The sequence below is a fragment of the Atractosteus spatula genome, assembly GCF_055471065.1.
Source record: "Atractosteus spatula isolate fAtrSpa1 chromosome 10 unlocalized genomic scaffold, fAtrSpa1.hap1 SUPER_10_unloc_3, whole genome shotgun sequence".
Lineage (NCBI taxonomy): Eukaryota > Metazoa > Chordata > Actinopteri > Semionotiformes > Lepisosteidae > Atractosteus > Atractosteus spatula.
This window is the reverse complement of record NW_028296623.1, coordinates 1,900,903-1,928,587: the sequence shown is the minus strand read 5'-3', so window position 1 is coordinate 1,928,587 and position 27,685 is coordinate 1,900,903. Positions and strand designations below refer to the sequence as shown.

General features: G+C 39.7%; 2 non-coding genes across 2 annotated transcripts; both read left to right on the top strand.

Annotated features, from left to right (window-relative positions):
- The first annotated feature begins 2,998 nt into the window (after positions 1–2,998).
- Positions 2,999–3,092, top strand: trnai-uau (transfer RNA isoleucine (anticodon UAU)). Its single transcript has 2 exons — positions 2,999–3,036; positions 3,057–3,092. It is a non-coding gene; the product is annotated as a tRNA-Ile (tRNA).
- Positions 3,093–26,164: 23,072 nt separating this feature from the next.
- Positions 26,165–26,236, top strand: trnaw-cca (transfer RNA tryptophan (anticodon CCA)). The gene has a single exon. It is a non-coding gene; the product is annotated as a tRNA-Trp (tRNA).
- Positions 26,237–27,685: the final 1,449 nt, after the last annotated feature.

Genomic DNA, 27,685 nt, shown 5'->3' with positions numbered 1-27,685 from the left:
ACAGCAAATTTACGGTTTTGTGTCTTTTAATCTTTGTGTTCCGCTCTCCAAATAGAGGCACGGGTTCAAATCCCACTCCCGACATTCAGGCGTTTTACCTTGTCTTTTTTACCTGCCTTTACAGTATTTCAGTCTTGTTGTGCTCGCTGACAATCACAGTACAAGGAAAACGGAGAAACCGCTTTGGAAAAACATAACAGACAGAAAAAAGCTTCGTAAGCACGTGAATGTGATTAGCAGCAGTAAGGTATGCATTCAAATGTTTAAGGCAGATTTATAAAAGCAGCAGAAGAAAGGTGCAGCACAATGCAATTTGTGAGAGTTCGCTGTTTTTTATGCTGCTTGGATTTCTTTCAAGCCTATGAAGTGACCCCCGTTTTATTTTCATTTTCAAACTTCAGAACCGAATAACAAAAAGATTTCATGTGTGACAGCATTCCGTTGCAAATACCGTTTCCACGATGTATTCAGCGACGGGAATGAATTATTTTATTTAGTGCTGGCTCAAATGCGAGGAATTTCAGAAAAACCTGGAAAAGCAACGCTTGCAGTAAATGACAAATTTAAAGCGTGTAGTCAGCATGAACAGAACAACGCAATGCTCTGTAAAAACGATCTGAAGCCGCAATTGCTCTTTTATCTCGGGCAGTTCATTCCGATACGATGTTTCCGCAGTATAAATGAAATGCCGAACTCCAAACATGTTGTTGCCATTATTGTTACTCCTGCTGCTGTAGTTTTAAGCTTTAATCAGTGGGTATGTAATGTTGTAAAGGGGCTGGACTACTTTGTTCAGTCCAAATTCCATTATGTGAATTTATGCTTTTTTAATATAAGCATTAACAATACAATGCGTGCTCAAAAACCGTTACTTATTAGCTTAAGAAGCGGCAGTGTTTTGACAAAGTGTGGTATTCGAACAGAAAATGCTGAAGTGTTTAATACTTGCTTGTGAGCAGATCTCCCTCGATTTAGACAAACCCTTGTTCGGCCGATGATTTCAGATCAAAATCTGAATCAAGTGGAAAGAAAGCTGAATTACGCTGGGTACTGGGTATCACTGTTACGCCATCAGGTCATGCTAGGAGGATTGGCGGGATCAAATTGACACAGAGGGACCCAATGTGGGGGCTGAACCCACAGTTCTGAGATTAAGAGATTCTTGCTCTATGGACTGCGCCTATATAACTCTGGTGCTACAGCAGTAATGTTTCTGGGTGTGGATGAACATGACATAATAGACTGACAGCAGGAACACGTGACAGTATCGCTATATTTGGCTGCAGTATATTGTGTTGAGAGCAGCAATAACTTTCCTGCAGAGATGGGAGTGCCTTTAATACAACTCTTTCAATCAGACAGAGTAATAGGAACCGACCTCAAGTTTCGGCTGTGGATCCATCTGCACATGGGGGAAGAGACAGTAAAATAGCGACGAAGAAACAGAAAGAATTGTGCTCACTGCAAAATAGGAAAGAAAGAGGTGTTAGGACACGTAAAACAGCTTGGCGATAATTTGCAGCGACAGTTTTATGTTATTTAGTACACAGATTTCTCTTCATGTTCCTTAAGATGTGTAATTTGTATGTTGGTTGTATGAGAACAGTTTATTCTAAAGTCCTGTCAATTAACAGTGGAGAGCTACCTGGTGCACGTCTTCAAGAAGACTCTTTTCAAGGTGATTACAAGTTTCTCGAACAAATCTGCGTCATATTTTTAAAATAGTTTAGCTAATGAGCAACGAGACTATAAATGAATTCTCCCACCCTCCATTCGAAGATAAAACTCCATGTGCGAGTCGAAGTTTCCTTGAAGCTACAGATGTTCGTCATTATTGGATATCCCCGGTGATATTGACTAAGGAGCTCAATTCTTACGTGCTGTAGTTCAACGTGCGCAAAACACTCATATCCCCTGCAAATATCGGCAAAGTCAGTGATATTCTCAACAATTTGTGCCATTGCAATTCGTGCAATTCGTGCCATACTTTTTCGCAATGTATTCTGACAAGCCAAGATCAGAGGGTCATATTTGAAAATTGGTGCATTAAAATGTCTTGTACTTCAGGATTTTGAAAGTCTATTACATTGTCTCTCACACCTCGGTGTCAGAATTGTGAGACGTTTTTATAATCAGGGGGGAGGGCCGTAGCAATAAGCAGAAAGCACAATCACCTTTTTCCCAGTGCAAGTCCATGTTATGGTGAGTTTTTAAAATTGGTTTGCGATTTTTTAAAATATATTCCATACAAAAATATAATTTGGACAGTCGCTATTTATTTGGATATTCCCTTTCACTGAGGATGTCTACAGTATTCCAGCCGAATTAGTACTGATCAAAGAGAGCCATCTACAGGCGAAAGGCGACATAACATCACAGCAGCAGCATTTAAGGCGGAACGAAAAACGCGAATAAGAAGCCATCTTCAGCCTTGTAGCAGACCCTGGGAGGCACGCTCAAAATATTCATCTTTCCCAGTACTTCAGAGTCATATTTAGAGCGCTTTACTGCAATTTTATGTGATTGATAGGAGATGTGAAGCCATCGAGCCTGTACTGCCATTTCTCATGCTTTCTCTCAGTGTCGGAGCTGCAATTGCGTGTAAAGGAGGCGACTTGAAAATGAAACGTGTAATCACCTTACAGAGGGTCTTCACGACGGAGTGCGTCAGCTAGTTCTCCATTATTGTCAATTTACTGGACTTCTGAAGAAACCTAGCTACAACGAAAATACAAACTGCACAGTTTAAGGCACATGAAGAGAAATCAGTGTGCTGATTGACTCAAAAAATGTCGCTACAAATAATCTGCCAGGCTTATTTACTTGTTCGACCACCTCCCTCCGTCCCCCTTTGCTGTTAGCACAATTCTTTCAGTTTCTTTTCTTGTATTTTCCTTGCTTTTTTAGTGTTCCCCATGTGGAGATGGATCCACAACCGAAACTGTTTTCACCCTGTGTTTCTGCAGCGTCAGTCTGTATAAGGATCAGAACTTGCCCAGCTCCAGTGGCGCAATCGGTCAGCGCGCGGTACTTATACAGCAGTGCATAGCGGAGTTATGCCGGGGTTGTGAGTTCAAGCCTCACCTAGAGCAGTGTTTTCAGCTACTGAAAGCAACTGTCGAGTTTAGATACTCTTAGGTATTTGATGGAGATAAACTAACATCAAATGAACAAGTAAAGGTTTATTTTGAGTCACAATCAAAGAAGGCTCCACAGCTGAAACATTATGTTTCCTTCTCTTTTCAGCATGGAATAAACCTTGACTTTTCCTTTGAAGCCCATGCATGCTGACGCAGCTCCCTACTAAAATTACCATCAGCTGTGTACCTCCAACTGACCTGTACACAAATATATGAGAGAGGTCTACTGTGATGAGAGGAGCACTGAAGACTTGAAAAAGCTCTCGCATTAGATTCTGTGTTTTTGTTGTTCCCCAGATTTGTTTTTAATGTTCTTTTTCTTTTGAAGGTGTTGCGTTTGTTTTTTTTTCATAGTTGTTAGACTACTACAGGGATTTACCTAGGTTCCTGAAAGATTCTCGTTTTGTGTTTGTTGTGTTTTCGGGTTACAACATTTTTTTTTCTATTGATAGGACCCCACACATTACTATGGGAGTAGTTAACTTTAGTTCTTACATTGTACCTGAAATTACCACATAAACAACTACTCTGTTTCCATTTTTTTAAAAGGCACAAGTGAAGTTTGTTTTTCCTTGCTGCTGATTGGTAGCTACAATGGGTCAATTGCAATAAACTTATATACAATAAACTCCGCTGAAATTTGTCAGCAGCTCTGTACTAAACCTGTTCTCGATTGCAACAAACCTAAAATAACAGCTGCTGCCCATTAGATGTTACTGCATTAGGAGTCTAGCTTAAGCCACCTCTTCATAGGTTTTAAGCAACTCGGTAGCGGACTAAGCAGAACAATTGATCACATTAGAACTGTCTTGAATGTAATGGAAATAATGTACTCATTAATTAACAAGCTTATGCACCACTTGCTTGAAAATTATTATTATATTTAACTAAAATTGCTTTCCAGACACCACAAATATTCACAATGAATGTTATCATAACACATTTTTAGTAATACAAGTGTTATTTATTAATAATTAGGTTCCATGTATATCTTTATTAATAGCTGTATTACAAGTAATGCATATACAGTCTTTATTACAGTTAGTTTTCAGTTATCCTGGGTAGGGAAGAGAATGGAAATTAAGGAAATAAAAATTTAAAGGGCTTAAGTCTTCAATGTGTTCTGTCATAGCTGTGTGTTGTCACATCTGTCATATCTGGGTGTTAATTTAGTATATTTGATGTATTATTTATTGTGATTTGACACTACACTTGTATTTGACACTACACTTCTCAGGAGAAAGCAGTACAATTTTTTTTTATTTGAGGGTACAGAAATTGTATTGTATGGCCAGATGTAAGGTTACGTTAAGAAACCCTTATTGTTACCTTTTGCAACGTTATTTATTTAAGACGGTTCTTCAGAATAGTGTCCCTTACGTATCTGTGACTGTGGTCCAACAGTAACGGTGGTGAAATAGCTGGAATGTGTGGGAAGAAGATGGAGATGGAACAGGAGGTTTATTCAGTCAATAGAAAGGTTGTGTAGGACTGAACACACTGCGGTTATGGTACTGGGTTTAAGAGCATTACGATCCTACAGTCTCCTGATCCGTAATCAGATGCGTTATCCAATGCACCACTGGCCCTTGTACCGCATTCCTCAAGTGCACCACTGTGAGCTTGAGCCGCTACAATAATACATCGCCCCAGTCCAAATTTTCTCAATTAGGTGCAGGTTTTCTATGTGTATTTAGTTAATAAGTCTTTCATTTTGTCTGTTTTAAAAATTACATCTCTTTAAAACGCTGAAATTCACTGTAGCGGCGAGGCTTAATAATAAGGCAGAATTAAGTGTTTCTGAGCTTCCCAAATGAGGCCCCATTTCTCTGTTCAACTCTGTGGTGCAGCCACAGAGAGACCATTAGTGCAGGGTGATTTAAGGTCCTAGGACAGCTCCCAAAGGGGGATGCACTTAGCTAAGCCTGGCTGTCATGATCAATGGTCATCCATTGGCGCCTATCTGTCTAGGGAGTGCCAGATGGACATCTGGACTGCATTCCTAGGTGTCAGGAGTAAATGACTCATATCTCACCTTGATCAACCAATCAGGGACTGGTAGGGCTGAGTAACCCACGTGGAACTCTGATGCCCATGGAACTTTCAGCCAATCAACGAGCTGAAGTTCCTCCAGGTAAAAACGAGATTCAGTAAGATTCAGAAGGGATTCTGGAGAGGATTCTGTGGACTATTCTAAAGGGAATTCAAAGGAGAATTCCAGGGCAGGACAGCCCAGGAGCAGAAGGCTCCCAAGGGCAGGACATTCTCGCAGCGCGCCTCCTGACCATCCTGAGACTCAGCCCAGACAACCACGGAACGGCCAGTGTGTCCGATTGCCAGAACTCTCCTTTGTTCTAAGAGTCTAGAGCGGAGGTTGCCAGAGAATAACCAGAGGATCCACCCGAGGTTAGCGCCAGCAGCAGGCCTCGTGAACAGGTCGGAACTGTGGACAGCTGAATCACTATTCAGAACTAGCTCTTCATCAGGACCGAACCGGTCCTCTTCCTGACTTGCTGGGACCCACAGTCATCTTTTCTCCTGTGCGCAAACTTTGCTAGTTAAAGCCAACACTAACTAGCCGGTCAGTGAGCATCAGCAGCGCACCGTCGCAAGCCGCGCAGCACAGCATGGCACACAGCCAGAGAGTGCGGATTGGACAGTAACAGCCTGCAACTGTTTCTTTGAGCCTGCAGGAGATATGAATCCCCAAAGAAATTGGATGAGTATTCAACTTCAATGCATTACAGCTCGAGAATTCAATTGTTATCCAAACCAGTTGATATCAATTTAATTCCTAAGAGTTATGTACTTGTTTTGAGTATCTAATGTAGAAGTTATAACCAAGTTCATTTACGAAACGGTCTAAATGAATGATATACTGATCGTATGTCCTCTTGATGTGTAACTCTTCGTAACTAAATGAATATATATCTTTTGTATTCTGATAACCCTCTCGATAAGATCTGTTAGGTTATGCATATTCTATGTATTAATAAATGTATCCTCGTGTATTAGTACCTGTGTGTGTGCGTTGTTTGAGTTATGTCGCATGGTTGGGTTCTAAAGCCATCAAAAGAATCAACTTTGTGATTTACTGCTACAATTAATAATTGTCTCAGTAAATGCCCAAACCCTACAGAACTGGTGCCTTCAGAGAGCCACAACGTTACATATTTGGCGTCCCTGAGCCGGTTTTCTCTTACATCACACATGAGGGAATTCAAACGAAAGAAATCACAGAAAAGATATCGCGCTTAAAAAGAAATCCAGAGTGGAGACGCTGGTGATAGAAAACAGAGCTTCATACGATGCATGAGATGCTTTACCTCTGAACTAAACTCGGCTCTTTAATCGTGTTAGGAAGAGTGAATAGTCAACAGTGTACATTTTAAAAATCAAAGCAAGACAATGAGACACGAAGAGAATTCGGAACACAAACCTCTCCTTCATCGTTTAATGAGCTTTTGATGAACGTCTAAATAAAAGACAAATTCACTATTTTCACTTTGTGATTAAAAAAACATTTTTATCACACGTTAAGCATTCCTGATGGTGTCGAATGGTTCTCTTTTCTACCCTCATCATTTGAGAATCCCCAGCTAAAATATCTTTTTAAACTACAACAAAATTGCAATATTTTGAATACTATTTAAGTTTACATAGTCACATTCCAGGTGATATTGACTTAGGCGCTCAACTATTAACTTCTTGGAGTTTGACTTGTGCCAAAAGTTTGAAATCTCTGCAACTATCAGGATGCTTAAGGACATCCAAAGAAACCCCATCACATTTAGGGGAGACGGTATTGAGGTCAGATTAATTTGAAATGCGTCTGTGGGGACTTTTGATTTACCAACGTTATGTTTTACTGAAGGATACGATGACTGATTGTGCCATAGAAACTAACGCACGTCACCTTTTTTCTACATTCACAGGTTTTTGGCTAAAGACAAAAAAATCGTTTCATTTCTTGGCCAGCTGGCAGTAATTCCTCTGCACCGACAAGAAAGATGACTATTTTATCTTTTGCAATTTGTATGGATTTTTTAAAAAAAAGTTGTTCCAAAAATTAAATGAACACTTCCATTAAATTTAATGTAGAAGCATGTTGCCGTCCATAATGATAAACTGTGCAGCAAGACAGGAAGAATGGCACCACTAGGATTCAACCCAGGATCATCTGTTTACAAGGCAGGCGCTTTAACCACCTAAGCCACAGCACTCACTCATCCTAGTGTTAATCCCACATCAGCAGGGTCAGCTTGTCTGCACACCCGTCTCCATTTGGTGGTTTGAACCAAATCTTTGAGCTGACGTTGCCATTAAATGCGACCGAGAATACTCCAACGGGCGTGCCGCTACACCTGCCGTTGGAGAACTAAGCCACTGCACTGGCATCATATATATCCCTTTTACAGCCACTTGGACACATCTCAATTGCTCTGAGACACCTGCATTCAGTGTGCGCTGAGCCTGCTCGCTGAGCAAGTGACGAGAAATGGCTTATGTCCAAGGAGCTCAATATGCTTTTTATGTTCAACGGGGTGTCCAATAAGCCTGCACTGACACGCAGCACTTGCTCTGTGGTTTGACATCTCCCAAGGTAAATGTTGAAATTGTAGGTGGAAGAGGAAAATTACCCTCGTGTACGTGGAAGCAGGTGTGCCTGCATTAATACAGCTCCATCGAGCGGAAAAAGTAACACAAGAACTGCCTTAAATTAAACAGCAAGTTTCTGCGGCTGAAAACAGAAACTATTCCCTGTGATAAGTGAACTCACAACCTCAGCATAACTCCACTATAAAAGCACCACAACCTGACCAATTGCGCTACTGGAGCAGCACAGCACAGTAGCACATTTTCCTCAGTGCACTCAAACAGTGCTTCTTCCCTAGCCTACCAGCTTCAAGACTTTTTTAAATTGATCAAAGATTCATTGGAAAAGGTTTGTCGATGGGTCAGGTGGGAATCACACCCAGATTAACTGCTTGCAAGGCAGCTATGTTCATCATTATACCCAGGACTGGCGCCAGGGGAATGATCTGTAGGGAGGGGGGGGTCTGAAATCCTGAGGGGGGCAGTGATATTTCGGTTTAAACGGAGCCATTGCAACCATCCAAGTGAATTCTCGCAAGCATGCCACTGATTAGTATTTCATGTTAGAAGATAACGACAAGCAATCTGGTATTTAGTGATGGAGAACAGTTCCACGTTCATCAGAACTCACGTGATTATTTTTTCCTGGAGCATCAACCATATGTGTTCATTTTTGCAACAACATCAACGGTAACGAGGTTCTGAATCATTAAGAAATCATTGTAAAACCAACAGAAAGTACAAACTTCTATAACTACAGTCCTAGTTATATAACGATTGTAAGTATGAGGATAAACTACTGCAAGGCATTGGTCCACCTGAGCAAATAAGGTCATAATAATGTTGACACCCAAAAACATAGACACTATGTAACGTGCTGTTCCTGGATGGATAGCCCTCCTGCACATCAAACAGTCTGATGTAGTAACTGTGAATTCGGGGTTAGTGTAGTTATCTGACCATTGACAAAGTACAACTATTTTTTACGGCTCAAGTTAAGTAAGTGAAAGTGTTCAAAAACTTTTTATCCAAACCTTTTATCCAAAACTGAGGGGGGTGGGACTGTTCAGCTGAGGGGGCGATTTTGGCATGCCAGTAACATTTTCACAAAACATCCAAGAGTTACGAAAACACTTACTTTGTGTATAAAGTACATTGTGTACACACTGTAAGTTCAGAACGCGAGAAATACTGCTCAATATGGGATCCTGTCCAGGAATATCAGGGCTGTAAGGGGGTCAGATCTATAGATGTAGTAAACACATTAGTGGAGACAGTGTGTCTGCTCTCTGTGTGAGAGCCGGACAGGAAGAATAATCTGTGGTCTGGGAAGAAGAAACCCTCGTTGGAAGAGCGGCGCTTCTCACAGGAGAGAATGAAAAAAAAAATCTTTTTCAGGGACGCTGATTTTTCTCCTTGCGGGAATTAAAAGCCCTTATGGGGAGTGACCTCGTGGTGCAACAGTAGTGCATCTGATACCACATCAAAAGGTTGTGTGCTCAAATCATGTCGAGATCGGCTGATGTATGTTCAGGTTCAGCTGGTGCCGAACCTGGAAATTAGACCATGCAGTTTGATTTTATCTGTACACCACATAGATAATCTAAATGAAATAACAGAGCAGTACAGGACACGCATTCAGGAAATTACACAGCAAGTCATTTTGAACAAGACAAGAGAAAAGGCACACTGCACATCCGTGAAACATCACATCCGACTTTAGAGACAGTTACATCACAGAATGGAAGTTTCAGGCCCCTTTTTCATTACAGGTTCAAACTAACCTGAAAGTTACAGAGTTTTAGGTCACTTTTGTATTAAAAAGTGTCTGAAGCCTGTAAATATAATTTGCCCTTTTTTAAATTGTGGATGAAATCCACTCCCATGTACCAAGACCTTACAGTATATTCATGTTAATTAAAATGACTAACGCTATTGGACATTAGCTGGTGCTTTTTGTAACGATTTGCTATTTCATGCTGGAAAGAAGGAAACCCGACCAACGTTTGCTTTCAGGTGTGGTTCATTCACATAATGGACATCTATTTCTGAGTAGTCTGATTTAAAATCACACGAACCCGGTAGAAGTCGAACCTACAATCTCATGATGCAAAAGCAGACGCGTTATCCATTAAACCACTGGCCAATCATGTAACTGAATGGCACCATGGTGAGTTCAGCACTGCAACTAGTAATACACCATCCCATCTAAAATTTCTAAGTGAGAAACGTGTTTTCTACATTTTCATCAGTTTTAAAATACCATCTCTTTAATACAGACAAAGGGTTTGTGTGTCACTTTGAAATTCTGATTGATTTAGAATTCAAAGAAAAAGATGTTTTCTTCAACAAGGCAGTGAAATTATGACATCTTCACTCTACTTCTCTCTTGTAGTAAAGCAGACCTTGCAGTGTGAGCATTTGCTACAGTAAATTAGGTCATGTATCATGTTAAATCACTTCTTCAAAACCAAACATTTCCTGGTGCACATTTTCTCCATGAAAAAAATACATTTTTCTCTTACATGCTTTCTCGTTTTTTTTCCATCAGAGTACAGAAAGAAGAAAAAAGGGAAAAGCAGTGTCGCAAAAGAACTCCGTCACCCTTGGGAGATGTCAAGCTCATCGGATATGAAAAGTGCCCACTAAAAGCAATTTCTCTTCATTTATCTTAGCTTCAGGGCTGCTATTATGTGTGAGGAGGCAACTATCTCAGCCAGCAGACTCAGCGCTTACTGAATACAGGTATGTTTTGAGTGTCATGCTGATCGTCTTATAAATGCAAAAGAAACTTTTAAAGCTGATAAAGTAATTTGCATGTGGCTACAACATCCCTGGAAGAGAGATTTTATCAGTTGCACATAATCAGTATTTTTTACTTTTTGTGCAGCACTGGAAATATATTTTTTACGTTTTCTTAAGAAGATCTCATGAAGTATTGCCAGGACCTACCTTCAGCACTCAATAGCGATATTAATGGAGTAGAAATGTAAGATAAATTGATGATCTGAGCTAAAATAGTCCTTACGCGCCTCCTGTAACAGTGTTCGTATTCATAGCAAGTAATATTCTTTTTCAACCCCAAATGTTGCTAATGCATTAAGCTTTGTGCGACCATTAGAGGTTTCGGTAGCTTCTGGAGAGCGCACTTTTCCAAACTGAAACCTATTAGAACATTATTTAAGGTACACCATGTCCCGGAATCGTTCATCGGGACTAGGATTAATATCAATGGAAAGTACTTCAAGATTTAACTGAAATATTAAAAGAGTAGGAAAGCATTTAAAATAGAAAAAATCAGTTCAGATGATATTTAATTTTTGAGAAATGGGCACATTCTGTACATCAGCTCAGTGAGCAGTGCGAGGTGCTCTCCTGGAGATGATGTTATATTAGTTAAAATCATGTGATAGTTGAAAAAGCTTAATACTTAGTGAAACAGCCAGCACAAATGGTTGCGTTTGTGATTATGTTACTTCTCTACTATAGCAGCATCGATAAAAGACCCTCTGAAAGCAGTAAAGCACTGCACAACTGAATTCATTGCTATTTGGAGAAATCCACAAACTCGTGTTTTTCATGTGCTTTAAAAGACAGCCATACTCACCGACAAAATAACGACACTGCAGCTGATTTTTTCCGAAGCACAGTTGACCTTTCTGAGCCAAATGATGAAGCTCACCCAGTGAATACTATAGCAGAAGGTGGAGGAAAGTGAGACTTTGTAACTACTGCAACCACAGGAACAACTGCAAGAAGCAGAATCAATTTCCCATCGAATGGTGGTGTTGTCTGAGGTACGTGATGTAAACGCGTGCAGAGAATCCCACAATCTCTTCAAAACTTGGACAAAGTATTTCTGATGGAGCGCTGTGCACAAAGATTGAATAAGCTTTGCTCCTGCCAATGATTCTGCGTGAAAAACCACAGCATTCAAGTTTCACAGACAAATGCACCATGCCTACAAAACCAATTTTAAAAACAATTGCGGCACACTACGATTCACACTGACTCAAAAGTGATCACGGCAGATGTTGTTCCCTGCATAATGCTGAAGGGACCAAAGAGCATTGCTGTTGGGAACACAAAATGAGGCTTTTTCATGCCTTGATGTTAAGCTGACAAAGACTATCTTGAAACACCTAGTTCAGTCTCTCGACAGACTGTCAAGCAAAGCTTTTACCCATTGAAGTCGCAATAGAAGGAAGGTCTTAACCCACCAACACTGAGCAGCGGCAAGATTCAAACCTAACCCAGCGAAGAAAATGGAGCACAAACCCAGCACATAGACCACCCAGCCACACTCCCAACACCTTACTCTTTTGGAGAACATCGGGTGGGTTCAGCTCTTGTTGTGCGACGCGTGGAAATGACTGCATCTTCGTTTTCCGAGATGTTTCCTATCACATCTTTGTCAGCTCTGAATATAGTGCTTCTTTGGAGCAGGCTTCAGACCTTTTATTTTATTTATAAAGGAGGGCGCATTCAGAAACATGTAATTTCTGTTTTAGAAATGCTTTGGGCGGTGTGTTTTATATAATGCACAAACAGTATTCTGATTGTATACTGTAGACCTGTGTTGCAATCATACAGGATGTGACTGGGATTCTGAAATGTTTCTTGAAAAGGTATTCAGGGCTGCTTGAATCTATAATAAAAAAGTGACCCGAAACTTCCAACCTTCCAATAACTGATGTCGCTCTCCCTAAACCTGTACGTGATGTTTTGCAGATGTGCAATGTGCCTTTACTCCTGTATTTAAAACAACCTCTGTTGTTGGGCGGAGTTGAAGGAGAACTAACTGCATAGAAAAAGTACGTAACGATAAAATATTTCTGCGCGTGAAACACATCAATCGTTCAGCATTTCTAAAATGTTTAATTGAATTGACAAAGAAATCCTCTCCTTAAACTTCGAAAAGGATTATCTGTTGAGCCAGCAGACGAAACACTGCAGGTGCCGTTTCTCACAGGTGTTTGAAGTTGTGGATAACATTTAGCAGGTTTGTCACCGTTGCTTAGCTGGTTAAGACGCCTCACTAAAAACCAGGAGACCCTGGGTGCGAATCCCAGCGGTATCTCTTCGTAGACAACAGGCCACTCATTGTCAATATTTATGGAGCTTAATTTAAAGACAACGGGAGAAGCATGAGTTACAGCTTTCTGTAGCTGTTTTGTATCGCAATGGTGAGTGCATTGGACTTCTAGGCCTTGATTGAATGAAGTCATTCAAAGGTTGTGGGTTCGAGTCCCACCAGAGTCATGTATCATTTTGATTCAACCTTTCAAAATCCTCTAGGGATTGGTGTTGATCAAGTCAAATAAAGGACTTCTTAAGAGTCCACAGTTGAAAATGAACCAGCAGCCACAAGAAAGAAATTAGCACTGGACTGTGATCACATTACTCCTGTCCTGGAGTCCTTGCACTGGCTTCCTGTCAACTTCAAAATCCTCATGCTCACCCATAAGGCTCCCCATGGCTTGGCACCTCAGTACCTGTCTGGGTTATCGCCCTACTCCCCACCTCACAACCTTCGCTCTTCTAATTCTGGTCTCCTATCTGTTCCCCCGTCCATCTACACTCTATGGGTGACAGGGCCTTCTCCTGTTTTACCCCAAAGCTCTGGATCTTTATCACCGAGGATATCAGAGAGTCACCTTCTCTAAACTCCTTCAAATCCAGACTCAAAACCCTCTTCTTTAGAAGAGCCTTTAATGAACTATTCTTTACCCCTCTGTTCCTACTGTATTTAATACCACCATCTATTGTCTCCTCTAACTGTTTATTCTCATCCTGCTTATCTTGTGTATTTTTTTAACTTTATTGTTGTGATTCTGTAAAGCGCTTTGAAAAGCCAGCTTTAAAGGTGCTATATAATGTAAAGATTATTATTATTAATAATGAACAGTGCATTTAACATTGAGCACATGCGGTCCTTCTTTGCAAAGGATTGCAAAGGTTGGGAATTAGCTTTTCACTCGTGTTGTTGAAGACCATATCCTGGCTTTGTTGCAGGAAATGTCTGGATGCCATCACCAGATCAAGGAGAGGATCATGGTTTTGGGAAGTCTTCTTGATGCCTGACACTGTGTGTTTCCTGGTTGTAACAGGTGTCATTCTGGACCTAAACAACAGAGAACACCGTTGAAATCGCTGAACTGCCTAGCGGACACTTTGTCGCCTTCTTCTGACCTGCACTTAATGCGATTCTCTGAAAACGTGGCACATTATATCTGTGCTACCTTTATGGAGGGTGAGCACACTCATAAGAATCATAGATTCGATCACAAGCATCTAAAAATGAGCATGAGAAAATGACATCACGCTATAAGGCTGAATGGCACAAATTCTCCTGTTCCTTCTGCAGCAAATATGTGTTTTTTGCTTCTTAACACTGAGATAGTTGGAGATATTTGGCAGCAGTGGGATTCCAACTCACAACCCCAAAGAGACTAGAGCTTTAATCCAGCTCTAAATTAAAAACTGGGTGACTTGTAAGGGCTGGTAGGAGAGGAAAGGAATAAATGCTTCTTTTTTGGACTAATTCTTTATCTACTAAAAGAAGGAAAGATATATTTGATTATTATTTTTTCACCAGTTGTTTTGATCAAATTATTGTAAATAAGTGCCATATTAAGGTATAATATGTACATGAATGTCATGTCTGTGTCGATTATGGCAGCTGAGTATCGCTGGAGGACAGTTCATCATGAGTGGATAAGCCTGCATAATGAGGGAGAAGAGATTGGCCTCTCTAACACAGTGTCCAGTGACACAGTGTCCTACTGTTCTCTGCTAATGTAGAGGGTGAATGTTTATTTAGGTGAATGTAAGGTTTCATTCTTGTAAAATATTTCCGAGCACTTTTTTTGTTGCTTTAAAAAAATCTTGAGTGACACATACCTTCTGTTTTACTGCACTACACTTCTCCAGAGGCCAGTTAAGCACACAAGGATCCTCAGTCAAACAAACACTGCAATCGCTTGATAAACGCCATTTCTCATCCTTTCTCTTAGTGTCGGAGCTACTATTGTATGCAAAGGAGGCGACGTGACAATGAAATCTTAAAGAGAGTCTTCATGAAGGTGTGTGTCGGCAAGCTCTCCACTGGCAATTGACTGGGCTTGTAAAGAAATCAATCTCATTCAACAACCATACAAATTGCACAGCTTAAGGCACATGAAGTGAAATCTGTGAGCTGATTGACACAAAACAATGTCACTTCACATTATCTGCAAAGTTGTTTTGCTTGTCTGACCACCTCTTCCTACTTTACAGTGAGCACATATATTTCAGTTTCTTTCCCCCATGTGGAGATGTGTCCACTGCCAAAACTGGTGTCTGATTATTTAAATAATCTGTAAAACTGTTACATGACTTCATCTAATTGTAAATGTATAAGACGGTCTATGAGACATTTGTGAGAGTAGCTGAATCCCAGAGCTGGTATGGAATCACACACAGACAGGTCTTCTGTGTGATCTGAGTCCCACTGCTCAGAGCTACAGACTGGTCAAATGGTCACTATTGTAGACACGACCATCGGACCATCGGCTACAAATAATCAATATACTGATCATAGAGTCACTATTGGTGTTTATTACATAAATACTATATATAAATAATAAGATAATTCCACACTCATATGTGTTATAAAACATTTATAAACATTTTGGGTGGCTGACATACAGTAAAGAAAGTAATACTGAAGGGCTGGAAGTCCTGAAAAGCGTTAATAGAACCTTCTTGCTTTCGACCTGGATCAGAGCCCACAACTGCCAGATCAGTGACCCCTGAGCCCAGTTCACAGAGAGGAGAACCAGGAGCTCTTTTATGTCTCTAAGAGGGCTGGGAGGAAGGATAAAAGGGGGAAAAGTGACATGAGTCCAGGCTGTTCTGTCTGATATTGTTCATGTAGCAGCACTGATTGTCTGAATATCTTCTGGTTCTGGATTGTGAGGATAGAGAGCAGTACAGAGTTGAGATCCTGTCTGAGTGTGAGTCTGAGCTGTGAATCTGACTGAGAAGAGAATAATGATTTTTTATTCTGCCTGAGAATTTTCCTGAGAATTTTTCCTGAGAATTTTTCTTCTTTTCCAAGTGGTGTTACACCTCCTTCAGAAACTCTGCACAGACTGCCAGAGTGACAGAAGAGGAGAGAGAGATGGACAGATAAGAGCACATACAGCAAGAGACACATACATCTTGATTTACTTTGAAGCAAGTGTTCATTTCTTTTCTGGAACAAGTTGTTTCTGAACTTCAAGAAATTCATACAACTTCTGAAAGATAAAATACAAATCTTGCTTCTCAGGACAGAAGAAATGCTGCAAAAAAATGCCAGTGATTTGTGAAAAGCAACCGGAATGTGTCCTTGTGCAGCTGTTAAACAAAGGGCTGGTGGGTCAAACGCACTCAGGGATGCGCTTCAGATTGTGATGATTTAAACAAAATCTCCACTTAAAATTGAAGGGATTTCTTCGCAAACCCTCTTGAATGTTGCAGGAAATCTTTGTGTTTTACTCGTGTGCAACTACAACAAGTAAACAATTAAGTACCTAAGTCAATGTCCAAGAAAACCATCTTCACGTGTGGAATTTTTCTTTAACTGGCTGTTGGGAGAATTCATCTATACACCCGTTGTATCCTTAGCAAAAATATTTTAAAATTAGTACACAGATTTGTTGGAGAACTTGACAATCCTTGACAATCATTATTAAATGAGCATTGTACAAATGTGCGTTGATATTTTTAATATGTACCTTAATTGTAATATATATATACATAATTGCTTTGATATGGATGTTCATTTGAAGGAATTGAGGAAACTATGAAGGATCGCAGAACAACCAAAGATACACTTGGGCATCTGCTATTGGTAAAGATGAAAGAGTACCTTAAGTGTAAAGCTTGCATACACACGAGAGAAAAAAAAACAGTGTTAATGCACTTCATTAAATTGATGGTGTGCTTATCAATCGTGCATAAAGTGTACATAGCAGAGGATGGTTTCGATCCATCGACCTCTGGGTTATGGGCCCAGCACGCTTCCGCTGCGCCACTCTGCTGACACCTGTCATGTGGCGATTCAACACAACTGCTCTATCTTTGCTTTCTAAAAGTGCGCCCGAGATGAAAAGTCTAAACGGTAAACGCAGACGTCATTTTGAGGACTTGGTCTTTTATAGTACAAAACATCACCCGCTGCTCTACATGGGCGTGTCTTCAATATCGTTGAGAACCAAACCTTCTGCTTTCCGAGGCAACTGATTCTTTCGTCGTTAATTCCCAAATCTTCAATGAGAATCAGTGAAACGAAAATCAAACACATGTACACACTCGCGTCCTAACTTGAAAGAAAAATCTACACCCAGTTTATAATACTGAAAATGATTCAGGAAGTACAGCAAAGTTCTAAAACCAGCGAATGCATCTGCATACATAAAATGTCAATTTTTCAAAAGTAACATCTTCAGCTTTGAAAGATTGTCATCCATATATTTTCGTTTTTCTCTTTTTTTACATAACACGCTTTCGAGAAACAAACTGTCTTTTAATTAACGCTTCATTAGAAAATGTGTATCTTGGTTTGCTAAGTTAAAATCGGCACATCCCAGTGGGCAAAAGATGTAGAATATACGACTATTAAACGCATACCTTAGACGTGTAAATGTGCTCCGTAACTGGTCTTGAATGAAATTCTAATATACGTATATCGTTATACGTCAATTAGACATCTATGATTATATGTTTATTATACATAAATGGTTGGAGTTCTATTATACGGATAAATTTGGAAGACTATAATACATATATAGTTAAAGGTCTATTATACATCAAAGAAAGATTTTTATAGGTGTAGAAACTAGTAAATAAAGCCAATGATTTGTTTTAGAAATGTATTCTTAAAATATACAATTATTCACACCTGAAAAATATGTAGTTCAAATTATAGATTATATACAATATTGTAATCAACAAATGTCTAATCATCATAAAAAACACAACTAGTAAACTTCAGTTACAAATTCTAGTAACATGGCAATATATATATAGTAATGACAAACACAAACTAATTACATGAACACGCTAATATTTAACTCAAAACCACATTTCGATTCAAATATAAATTTTAAAATTTACAACTTCTTTATTTCCACGAAAATATTATTAATGTAGCACAAACGCTACTTTCTAATAGACAGAAAGAAACTGTTTGTTTTGTGTCTCATGGTGATCCTCCTCTCGATACTAATGAAATGTTTAATATGATCTCTCGAGAATAAAAAAGGAGTCAATTTCCGACTGGAATGATTGATGCCCCATCAAACATTTTGTAATATCCCTGGAAGTTTATACAGTAGAATCCTGGTTCATGGCTTAAATTCAAGGTAAACAAGACTAAGGAAACGAGTTGGAAACTTGATGTTGAAGTGGGATTTAAATCACCCGGAACATTTCACTACATTGGGCAGTATGTGCCAGAAAGTAATAGTCGACATTACTTCGATAGCTCAGTTGGTAGAGCGGAGGACTGTAGAAAAATCAGCGGCGTATTCTTGGGTCGCTGGTTCGTTTCCGGCTCGCAGGAAGGTGCTTTCTGTGTACTTTGATCAAAGAGTTAAAAAAGCGAATCTGTTTCAATCAGACATTGATCAAAAGCTCTATAAACGACGAAGTAGAGGTTCCTGTTCCGAATTCAGCCCACGTCTTATTGTCTTGTTTTGGCCAAGATCTGATCTTTGAATTAAGGGACTACACTGTCTGCTTTGTAATCCAAAAATGCATACCAATGTCAAGTTTTTTTTGTAGATATAAAGGTGTTCTCTGTTTTCAAAGGATAGGTACTTAATTGGCATAATGATTTGGTATTGATTTTGTATCGTTGTATTATAAAGTTTGTGCTTTCTGTGTTTTTATCGTATTGTGAACTTATTTTTTAAACAAATGCTAACAAAGGCAAACACGGCACACATCTGTTTATACCAGTGGTGAATTGTACATTTTTATTAAGTATAAGCTACTGTGCCCTTCTGGGAGTATATCAGGTTCGATATAAAGTGGCAAAAATATAAAAGGGGAAAATACCCCACACTGCGTGTAAAGCCCATTTTAGATTAAAATGGCGTACTGTGCACGAAATGTTGCAGAAACACAGTCTGATATTTTGATAATTATTATTTTAATAATTTGATCAAATTGAGGCCCAGGATCCAAATCTTCAGTTCTGATTTTTTTAAGTGATACTTTTCCTTCCTTTCGTGGAAGTCACACGATGTGAGCAGTTGTTTTTTTTTTACGTTACGATCCAAAGAGCCTCAGACGCACTGTAACCAAACCAGGATGGATTGTGCTGGGAGCCGGACTGAGCTCATTCTCACTCCCTGTGCTAAAAACAGAATTAGCTCTTCCCTGAACATCGTCTACAGCTGCTGGATGGTGCTTTGCGTCTTACTGCTCCGGCAATTACTTTGACGAAAGACAGCTCAATTGTGCGCTTTTAACCTTCTCGCAGCTACGGGCGAGACTGACGCTCGCGATATGAAGGCACCCGCTGGTACACCTTCTCTAACTTTCACAATCGCGACAGACTTCGCTTTTTTAAAAAAAAGTAGATATAGCCCTGAAAAAAACATAAGCTTTATCAGTTTTTACATTAATCTATTTTGAATCAAAGTTTGATATTTTTTTCATTTTTTATTGCATTTTACATCATAATAATAATATTAATCATCATCATCATTTACACTTATATAGCGCTGTTCTGGATACTCCACTCAATGCGCTTTACAGGTAATGGGGACTCCCCTCCACCACCACCATTCTCTTGAATGATCACAGAGAGTCAAGACCTCGGTTTTACGTCTCAGCCGAAGGACGGCACCTGTTTACAGTTTAGTGTTCCCGTCATTGTACTGGCGTATCAGGACCCGCATGGACCACAGGGTGTACGCCCAGCGACAGGAACCAGACGTGTGTTGGGCTCGGCTGCGAGCAGAACAATGACGTCACGGGGACAAAGTAGAGGAAATCAAAACGGTTCTGTAAAAGACCAGTGTCAGCTGTTGGTTTGCAGTCTGGACTCTAAAAAGTATAGTATGTAGGATGTGACAAATTTATGATTTCTTGGAATAAAACGGTTTTTATTTGCATTCAAAATGAAGCGGAATTTTAGCGCGACACACAAACCCTTTGTCTTTTTTAGAGAGTGATTTTTAAACAGACATAAATGTAGAAAACGTGTTTTTTTTTAGCACTACAATAGCAGGGTCAGCGGCGTAATGAATAACGCGTCAGGCCTCGCATCAGAAAATTATAGGTTCGACTGCCGTCTGACTCCTTGCGTTTATACCACTTACATTCTTTAATATAAATGAACTGCACCTGAAAGCTATAGAAAACACCTTGGGTAAGTTGTCTGCACCCTCATGCGAATTTCGACAAATTACCCAAAACACTGTATTGTCTGGAGATCAGCTCCAGCTCTGAACTCATTTGCAATGAAAAACCATGTGTAACAAAACTGGAGAACAGCTGAACTTGTGCTCAGTTCGGTGATGAGGGTTAAGAACTGTCGTTGTTGTAATTAGCACGAACTGCACAGGCTCTGAATCAGACCATGTCAATTAGTCTGATCAGTGTAGGACACGTTAATGTAGAATTATTAATAGGTTTGTTAGTTCAGGTGTACCCACCTGAACTAATGTAGAATTATTACTTGGTCTGTCTCTTGTTTGTATATAAATGAATGTCTCTGACAACTTAATGTTAGTTTTACGATGTAGTTCAGGCGTTGACATATGCACGAGTATACAAAATGTCTCACTCCTGATTCATCTCACGTTCTACAGGAGACTGGCGATTCCTCCTGTTTCTTGTACAACCATATCAGAACAGAAGCCCGTGTCACCGAGCTCAGATTCAAGATTGACTTGCATCTTTATCCCTTTTTTGTTCGTGATCATTATTTTCTTTAGTTATGATCAATATTGAACTTTTTTTAAATGAAGTGACAATAATCAAATATGCAGGCAGATTTTTGAAAAGTATTCAGAATTGTCAGGGTTCCCCTTTGGAACAGTCGTCAGAAAATGTGAGAAAATGAAAGTTATGTAAGCTCTCACACAAAGCATTGAAGATTGGAATCTGAGTGTAAAAAAGCTACCCGTCTCCCAATGATAGGCAGGGATACACACCATGACTCAAATAGACTCAGCGAACTTTAACGCCTATGATATTACGAGTGCTTTGCACGTGTCGAACTTCAAGAAGGAACTACTACAATAGTTGTGGACATAATTCAATACCACCGGCAAAGTCCAATGCCGGCAACGTCTGAGAAAATAATATTCACTCATGGAATTTGGTCTTTGAATGGCTGGCGAGAAAATTCATTTATACTCCTGTTGCACCCTCAGCTGAAACATGTTAAAATAACAATGCAGATTTGTTGGAGAACTTATCATCAATATCCTTCAAAATCTACGTTCAAATGAAGGATTTGAAGAAACTATGAAAAAAGCAATAGTAGTAGCAGAGGATTTTGAATTTTGCTTTTCAAGTCAGTAGATCACCATAGAGTTGCGCCCCTACAAACAGCACAAAGGATGAATCCCACCTCCTTCGTTATTGCTGTTTGTGCAGGTGAAAGTAGCGTTTGTGCTATTGAAAGTATCTCGGAAGATGAAGGTGCAGTCACTTCCACATATCATGATATCATTAGATCCGACGACAAGAGCTGAAGCCCCCGACATTTTCCAAGCCAGCAATGTGAGGAAGATGGGTGTGGAGGAAGGTAGTGTGGCCGAGCAGTCTAAGTTGCTGGATTTTAGGCTTCAGTTTCTCTGGGGGTGTGGGTTCGAATCCCACGGCTGCAAAATGTTAATGTTTGAAGACCTGCAATACGATCAGTAAAAGCACCTTTTGTTAGGCTGCGGGAGGTGTTTATACATAGACTTTCTAAAATACAGGCTTAACATCAAGGCAGAAAAAATATTTTGTTTTCTTAACATAAATTCTCTTTGGCATGTTCAGCTTTATGTAGGGAACAACATCTGCCGAGATCACTTTTGAGGCAGTGCACATGATAGTGTACTGGCAAGTACATTTAATATTGGCTGTGGTGGTGAGCTTCTTTTGTCTGTGAAACTTTTAATTCTTCACGCCGAATCATTGGCAGGGGTAAAGCTTATTAAATCTTTGAACATAGCGCTCCATCGGAAATACTTTGTTCATGGTCAAAAGATTTCAGAGGATTAACTTCATGAATTCACATAGCATAACTTACAGGAAAGATTTAAAAGGGGAATTGATTGTGCTTCCTGATGTTGTTCCTGTGGTTTCTTTGGATACAAAGGTGAATGTTCTTTGACGTTCTACTAGAGTATCCACTGGGTGGGCTTTATCAATCAGCTCGGATAGGTCATCAGTGCTCCGTCTCTGGAAAATAATCAGCACTGTCGTTTTCTCCTGTACTGTCTTTTAAAACATATAAGATCACGAGTTTACAGATTTCTCCAAATAACAACTATACATTTTAACCCAGCGCTTAGCATTCCTTCAATCTAATAGTTTTACTCTGGGTAAAAAGCAGCGCAATATACAAAGAGATGATATTCAAATATTTCAACGTTCTTATTGGATTACCTGTATGGAGATATCGCTCAGAATTCCTAATATGATTTTGAGTTCAGTTTTGCTTTACTACTTTCAGAGTCTTTTATTGACCTTGCTGAAGCAGAGAAGTGACATAATCACAAATGCGACCTACCTGTGCTGCTACCTGTTTCTGGTTAATAATGATTATTGCGAGGAAAAAAAAAACAGCTCCTTGCATTAAGAGCAAGAGCAACAAACGCGCTCGCTTGTTGAGTTGGTTTTTTTCCGTGGTGCTCTTCCTCAGATGCAAAGTTATTTGGCGAGCAAGGACCTCTGAGAAGGAGCCTGAATCCGTCAAAAACTCAGAAATTCTAATATCGCACTACCGTCTTGTGTACAGAGACCTGCTTCTTCCTTTTTGAGTGTTTTGGTGTTTAAGAGCATGCTTCTTACCTCGAATGTTAGTTTCAGGAGATGTGTTACCGGATCACAGATCATCTTAAAAAGAATGGGGGATGCACTGGCTCAGTTATTTGAAGGAACCTATACCACCAACACACTTCTGAGAAGCACCTGCACATTTTCGCAATCCTCTCTCTCACCTACAAAGTTATGAAGACACAGACGACCAACAAAAACTGATTTGATTCACTCAAGGCTTCACTCTTCTGTTGTGATGTCGTTTTAATTAGTGTTAGCTGTGATGAGGTGTTGTTTCTGTCTCTTAAAGTTTAAGAGTCTGCTCCTTTCTTCCTGGTATAGAAATAACATGTTCCATCTTTGTTTACAAACACCACTGTAAATTATTTGTCCATCTCTAAAGCCTGCGTGTATTGACAAGGCAATTCAAAAGCACATATTAAATAAGAACACGATCCTTCTTGTTACCATTCACGTGGTTGGAGCGTTGTTTCGCCCTTTAACGTTCTTCTACAATATTTACAGACAGGGCTTTATCACTGGAGTTGTGTGCATCGGTCCATGAACATCAATTGTACTGCTGTTTTTCTATGCGTAATTTAATCGCAAGCACTTAAAAGATGAAAAAAGGTTTCAAAGAAAACATAATTGAAAGACAGTGAGGAGGTAGAAAAACGCACTCCCCCGTTGAAGAATCAACCACCGTCGCCCATGTGACTGGATATAAAAATAAATTATTCATTTTGCCCAGTCTCTGGAAGCTTCAATGCGATTATTTTCCCTTCCTTATTTCTTCATTCCCATTGATTTACTTTGTAGTAGAAGAAACTCGAAAGTGGGAAACTGCAGGCATTCTTCATGAAGGGTGGATTGTGGTCAGTGAACATATGCACATCTTTAAGTCAGTTTCACTATCTGTGCCATAGGGGATGTAGCTCGGTGCTAGAGTGCATGCTTTTCGTGTATGAAGTCCCGAGATCAATCGCTGGCATCACCAGGTGCTTTATATTATTGTGCTCACATCGCAATCTTCTGTTGAGTGAGAACTCTTTGCTCGTGTTCATAGAGAGCCAGGTTTACACAATTAAATTCAGTCACACACGAAGTGCTACAGTGCTGCTCTGCTGTTTTAAATGTACCTTCAAAGCATTTCGTTCTGTTAACTACCAAATGATTTGAACTAATTTGACGTCATATTCAGGAAATCCAGAGAAGGTCATCAGACTTTTAGTGGCTGTTGAAGAAAACACCTGTTGAATCTCACCGGGGATTTCTTGAGAGATCATTCAGCGAGCGAGTCCTCCCTCTGGACTCCAAACATTTTGGGTTAAACTGTTATTCACATACTCCAACGAAGAGAAACGTTAGTGTCTTCCGGTGTGTGAGCCCATTTCTCAAAAAAAAGTTATATAAATTGAATTGTTCTACTTTTTAGGCTTGCATAGTCTTATTAATATTTCAGTTAAATCTTTTTTTTCTGTAGTAACACCAGTTGATATTAATATTAGTCCTGATTTATAATTTTTTGTCATGGTTGATCTTAAGTAATTTTGTAATTAGTTTCAGTTTTAAAAAATCGCGCAGAGAAGCTACCAAAACAGGTAATGTTCATATAATGTGTAATGCAATAGCAGCATTTTGGGTTGAAAACAAAAAGTATATCTTGGTATGAATCCTAACACTTCATAAGCGGCGTTCTAGGACTTCTCGCTTCAGATAAAGTTGTCAATACATCATCGATTTCTACTCAATCAATATCAGCAGTGTTATCGCTACCGAGCGGTAATATAGATCCTGGCAATACTTCGTGAGATCTTCGTAAGAAAATCCAAAATACTATGGAAGCAATCAAATTTATACGTTTCTTATACAAATTGTGGTTTTCTGTTAATTGCCAATTTGACTGTAATTACATCTTAGTTTACAGATGTCTTGCATGTATCACAAGGTATAATAGTCGTGTGCGTCATCAGTTAAAATGTTTTAAAAAGTACGAGAAAAGTACAACATGCTTAAGAATATTTATGGTTACATCCATATTACAATGAAGGTAAATATACCAAGATATTAAAATACAATTGTACAGTCCTAACTTAATAATGCCTGTGAAGTTTTCCAACAAATCCGAACTGTAATTTTGAAATATTATTGCTGAGACTGATAAGAGAGTACAAAGATCAAATTCAATGAGTGAAAATGCACCCGTAGTTCTCTAAACTGAGTTTCTTCCCTGAAATGACTTGCTTGCGAAGCACCAAGCAGCCTTGAACGGATCGCGGAAATCAAATATACAGTACAGATGGATTCAGAGTGTGCTTTCCAACTTTTGTGCAACATTTTCCTTTGATAGGGCAGAGTTGTCTTCACAATCTGGGTTAAATAAAAAGGAGTGACGTCAGTGTTAAACAGCTTTCCTTTTTGGGGAACAACGGTTGTGTTCCATATTTCTAATTATTTTGGTTTCAAGATCGCAATTTAGTGTGAAACATAAAAGCCAGCTGGATAAGCTTTATTAATTTCCCTCACGGGATCAATAAAGTATCTATCTATAAATCTCTTACACGTCATTTACAATGGCCTTTCAACTAATAGCCCGTGCAGGGACCAAACTCTAGCTGTTGGTACAGTACGAGTTGCGTAAGGCTCTGTAACGCGCAGATGAGAAACCAACCTCTGCTTTTTCATTATATACACAGTGAGCTATATATGCGAGCTTACTGCCTCCTACGGGCTCTGTATTTGATTGCGGTACAAGACCGGCCGTGGAGATAAAGTGAGACTGCTTTGTACCTTAAAAGGCTCATAGCGTCCCTGGGAGGGCTCAAACCACCACCCTTTCGGTTAACAACCGAGCCACAAAGACTCATGTACAGCTTAACACTTCTCGGTCTCGGTGAAAGTGATACACTCCGTAAAATTTCCAGAGATTCATTTATTTTTAAAGGAAAATCACCAACAGCGGCCGAGAGCTACTGGAGTTTTTTCATTCTATACTGCGATTTCTGAAGGGTACCCTGTGAAAATACGAGTTTTGACGAGAAGGGATGGACATATAAGGTCAGAAGGCTTGGGGAACTGAACTTTAAGGTGAAGACTGCGGGTTCAGTAGCAGCAGAACCTGATCAGTATCAGTTGACTCCGATATACCTTGAAAATGAACTTGGGGATTTAGAGTCAGACGTGCTACCGTTGCACTATGGGGTACTTAATTTAAAAAAAAAATAGGAAAACAAATCAGTGTTCCTGGATCTGTAATTGAGAACAACACCTGCACAAGAGCTGCGCAGGAAGAATAAAATGTTGTCTGGGAAGAAGAGACTCTCTTCGGAAGAGCAGCGCTCTTCACAGGAGATTTTTTTTTGTGAGGCTGATTTGTCTCCTTTGAGGAATTCAAAGACGCTGATGACCGCGACCTCGTGGCGCAACGGTAGCGCGTCTGACTCCAGTTCAGAAGGCTGCGTGTTCAAATCACATCGAAGTCAGCTGTTAGTTTTTCAGGTTCTGCTAGTCCTGAACACCATGCAGTTGAGTTCTATCTGAACACCACATAGATGATCTAAACAAAATAGAGCAGTACAGGACACGCAGTGTGGAGCTCACACAGCGAACAGCCTTGAACACGAGAAAAGGCACCGTTCACATCTGCTAAACATCACGTCCAACTTTAGAGACAGCTACATCATAGAATGGAATCCCGGAAGTTTCAGGTAACTTTCTTTTTAAAAAATACAGGTTCAAGCAAACCTGAAAGTTAGGGAGTTTCGGACACTTTTCTTTTATTAAATAGTGTCTGAAGCCTGAAAATGTAATTTGAAAAAAAAAACGCTATTGGACATTAGCAGGTGCTTTTTGTAACGATTTGCTATTTCATGCTGGAAAACAAAGGAAACAGACCCAACGTTTGCTTTCAGGTGCGGTTCATTACATAATAGACATCTATTACTGAGGAGCTTGAATAAAATGTACACGAGCCAGGTAGAAGTCGAACCTATAATCTTATGATCCGAAATCAGCTGCGTTATTTATTAAACCGCTGGTATTTCACATAACCTGAATTCCCCCATAGTGTGCTCAGCGCCGCTGCTAGTAATACACCGCCACGTCTAAAATTTCAAAGTGAGAAACGTGTTTTCTGATTTTTTATGTTTTAAAATATCATCTCATTAAATCAGACAAAGGGTTTATGTTTCGCACTGAAATTCCGATTGATTGAGAATTCAAAGAAAGACTTTCTTCCACAACACCGTATAATTATCACATCCACCAGACTCTCCAACCTCTCCAGACCTTGCTGGGTGAGCATTTGCTCCGATAAATTAGGTCACGTATCATGTTAAATCACTTCTTCTCAACACAACATTTCCTGGTGCACGTTTTCTCTATGAAAAAAAAAATACATTTTTCCCTTGCACGATTTCTCGTTTTTATCAAAGCGTACAGAAAGAAAAAAGAGGAAGAAATAGTGTTGCAAAAGAACTCTGTCGCCCTTGGGAGATGTCAAACCCATTGGACATGAAAAATGCCAGATAAAAGCCAGTTCTCTTCGTTTCTCAGTGTCGGGGCTGCTACTGTATGTAAAAGAGGCAATTTGCTCTGAGAGCAGGTTCAGCGCTTACTGAACGCAGATGTCTCAGAGCGGTGTGTCCAAGTGGCTGTAAAAGGAAACAGCTGTCCTGTCACCATAGCTTAGTTGGTTAAAGCGCCTTTTTATTAAACAAAAGAACCTAGGTTCAAATCCCAGCTGTGTATTTTTTCCTATCTTGTAGTACAGAACGTACCATTTTGGTCACTCACAAAGGGCTTGATTTCGTTAAATGCATGTGTTCATTTCCTTTCTGGAAAACTTGTTTTTGATGAAATTCACACAGCTTGCGAAAAATGAAATTCAATTCTTGGTTATCAGTGCAGAAGAAATATTACCGGCTGGCAAA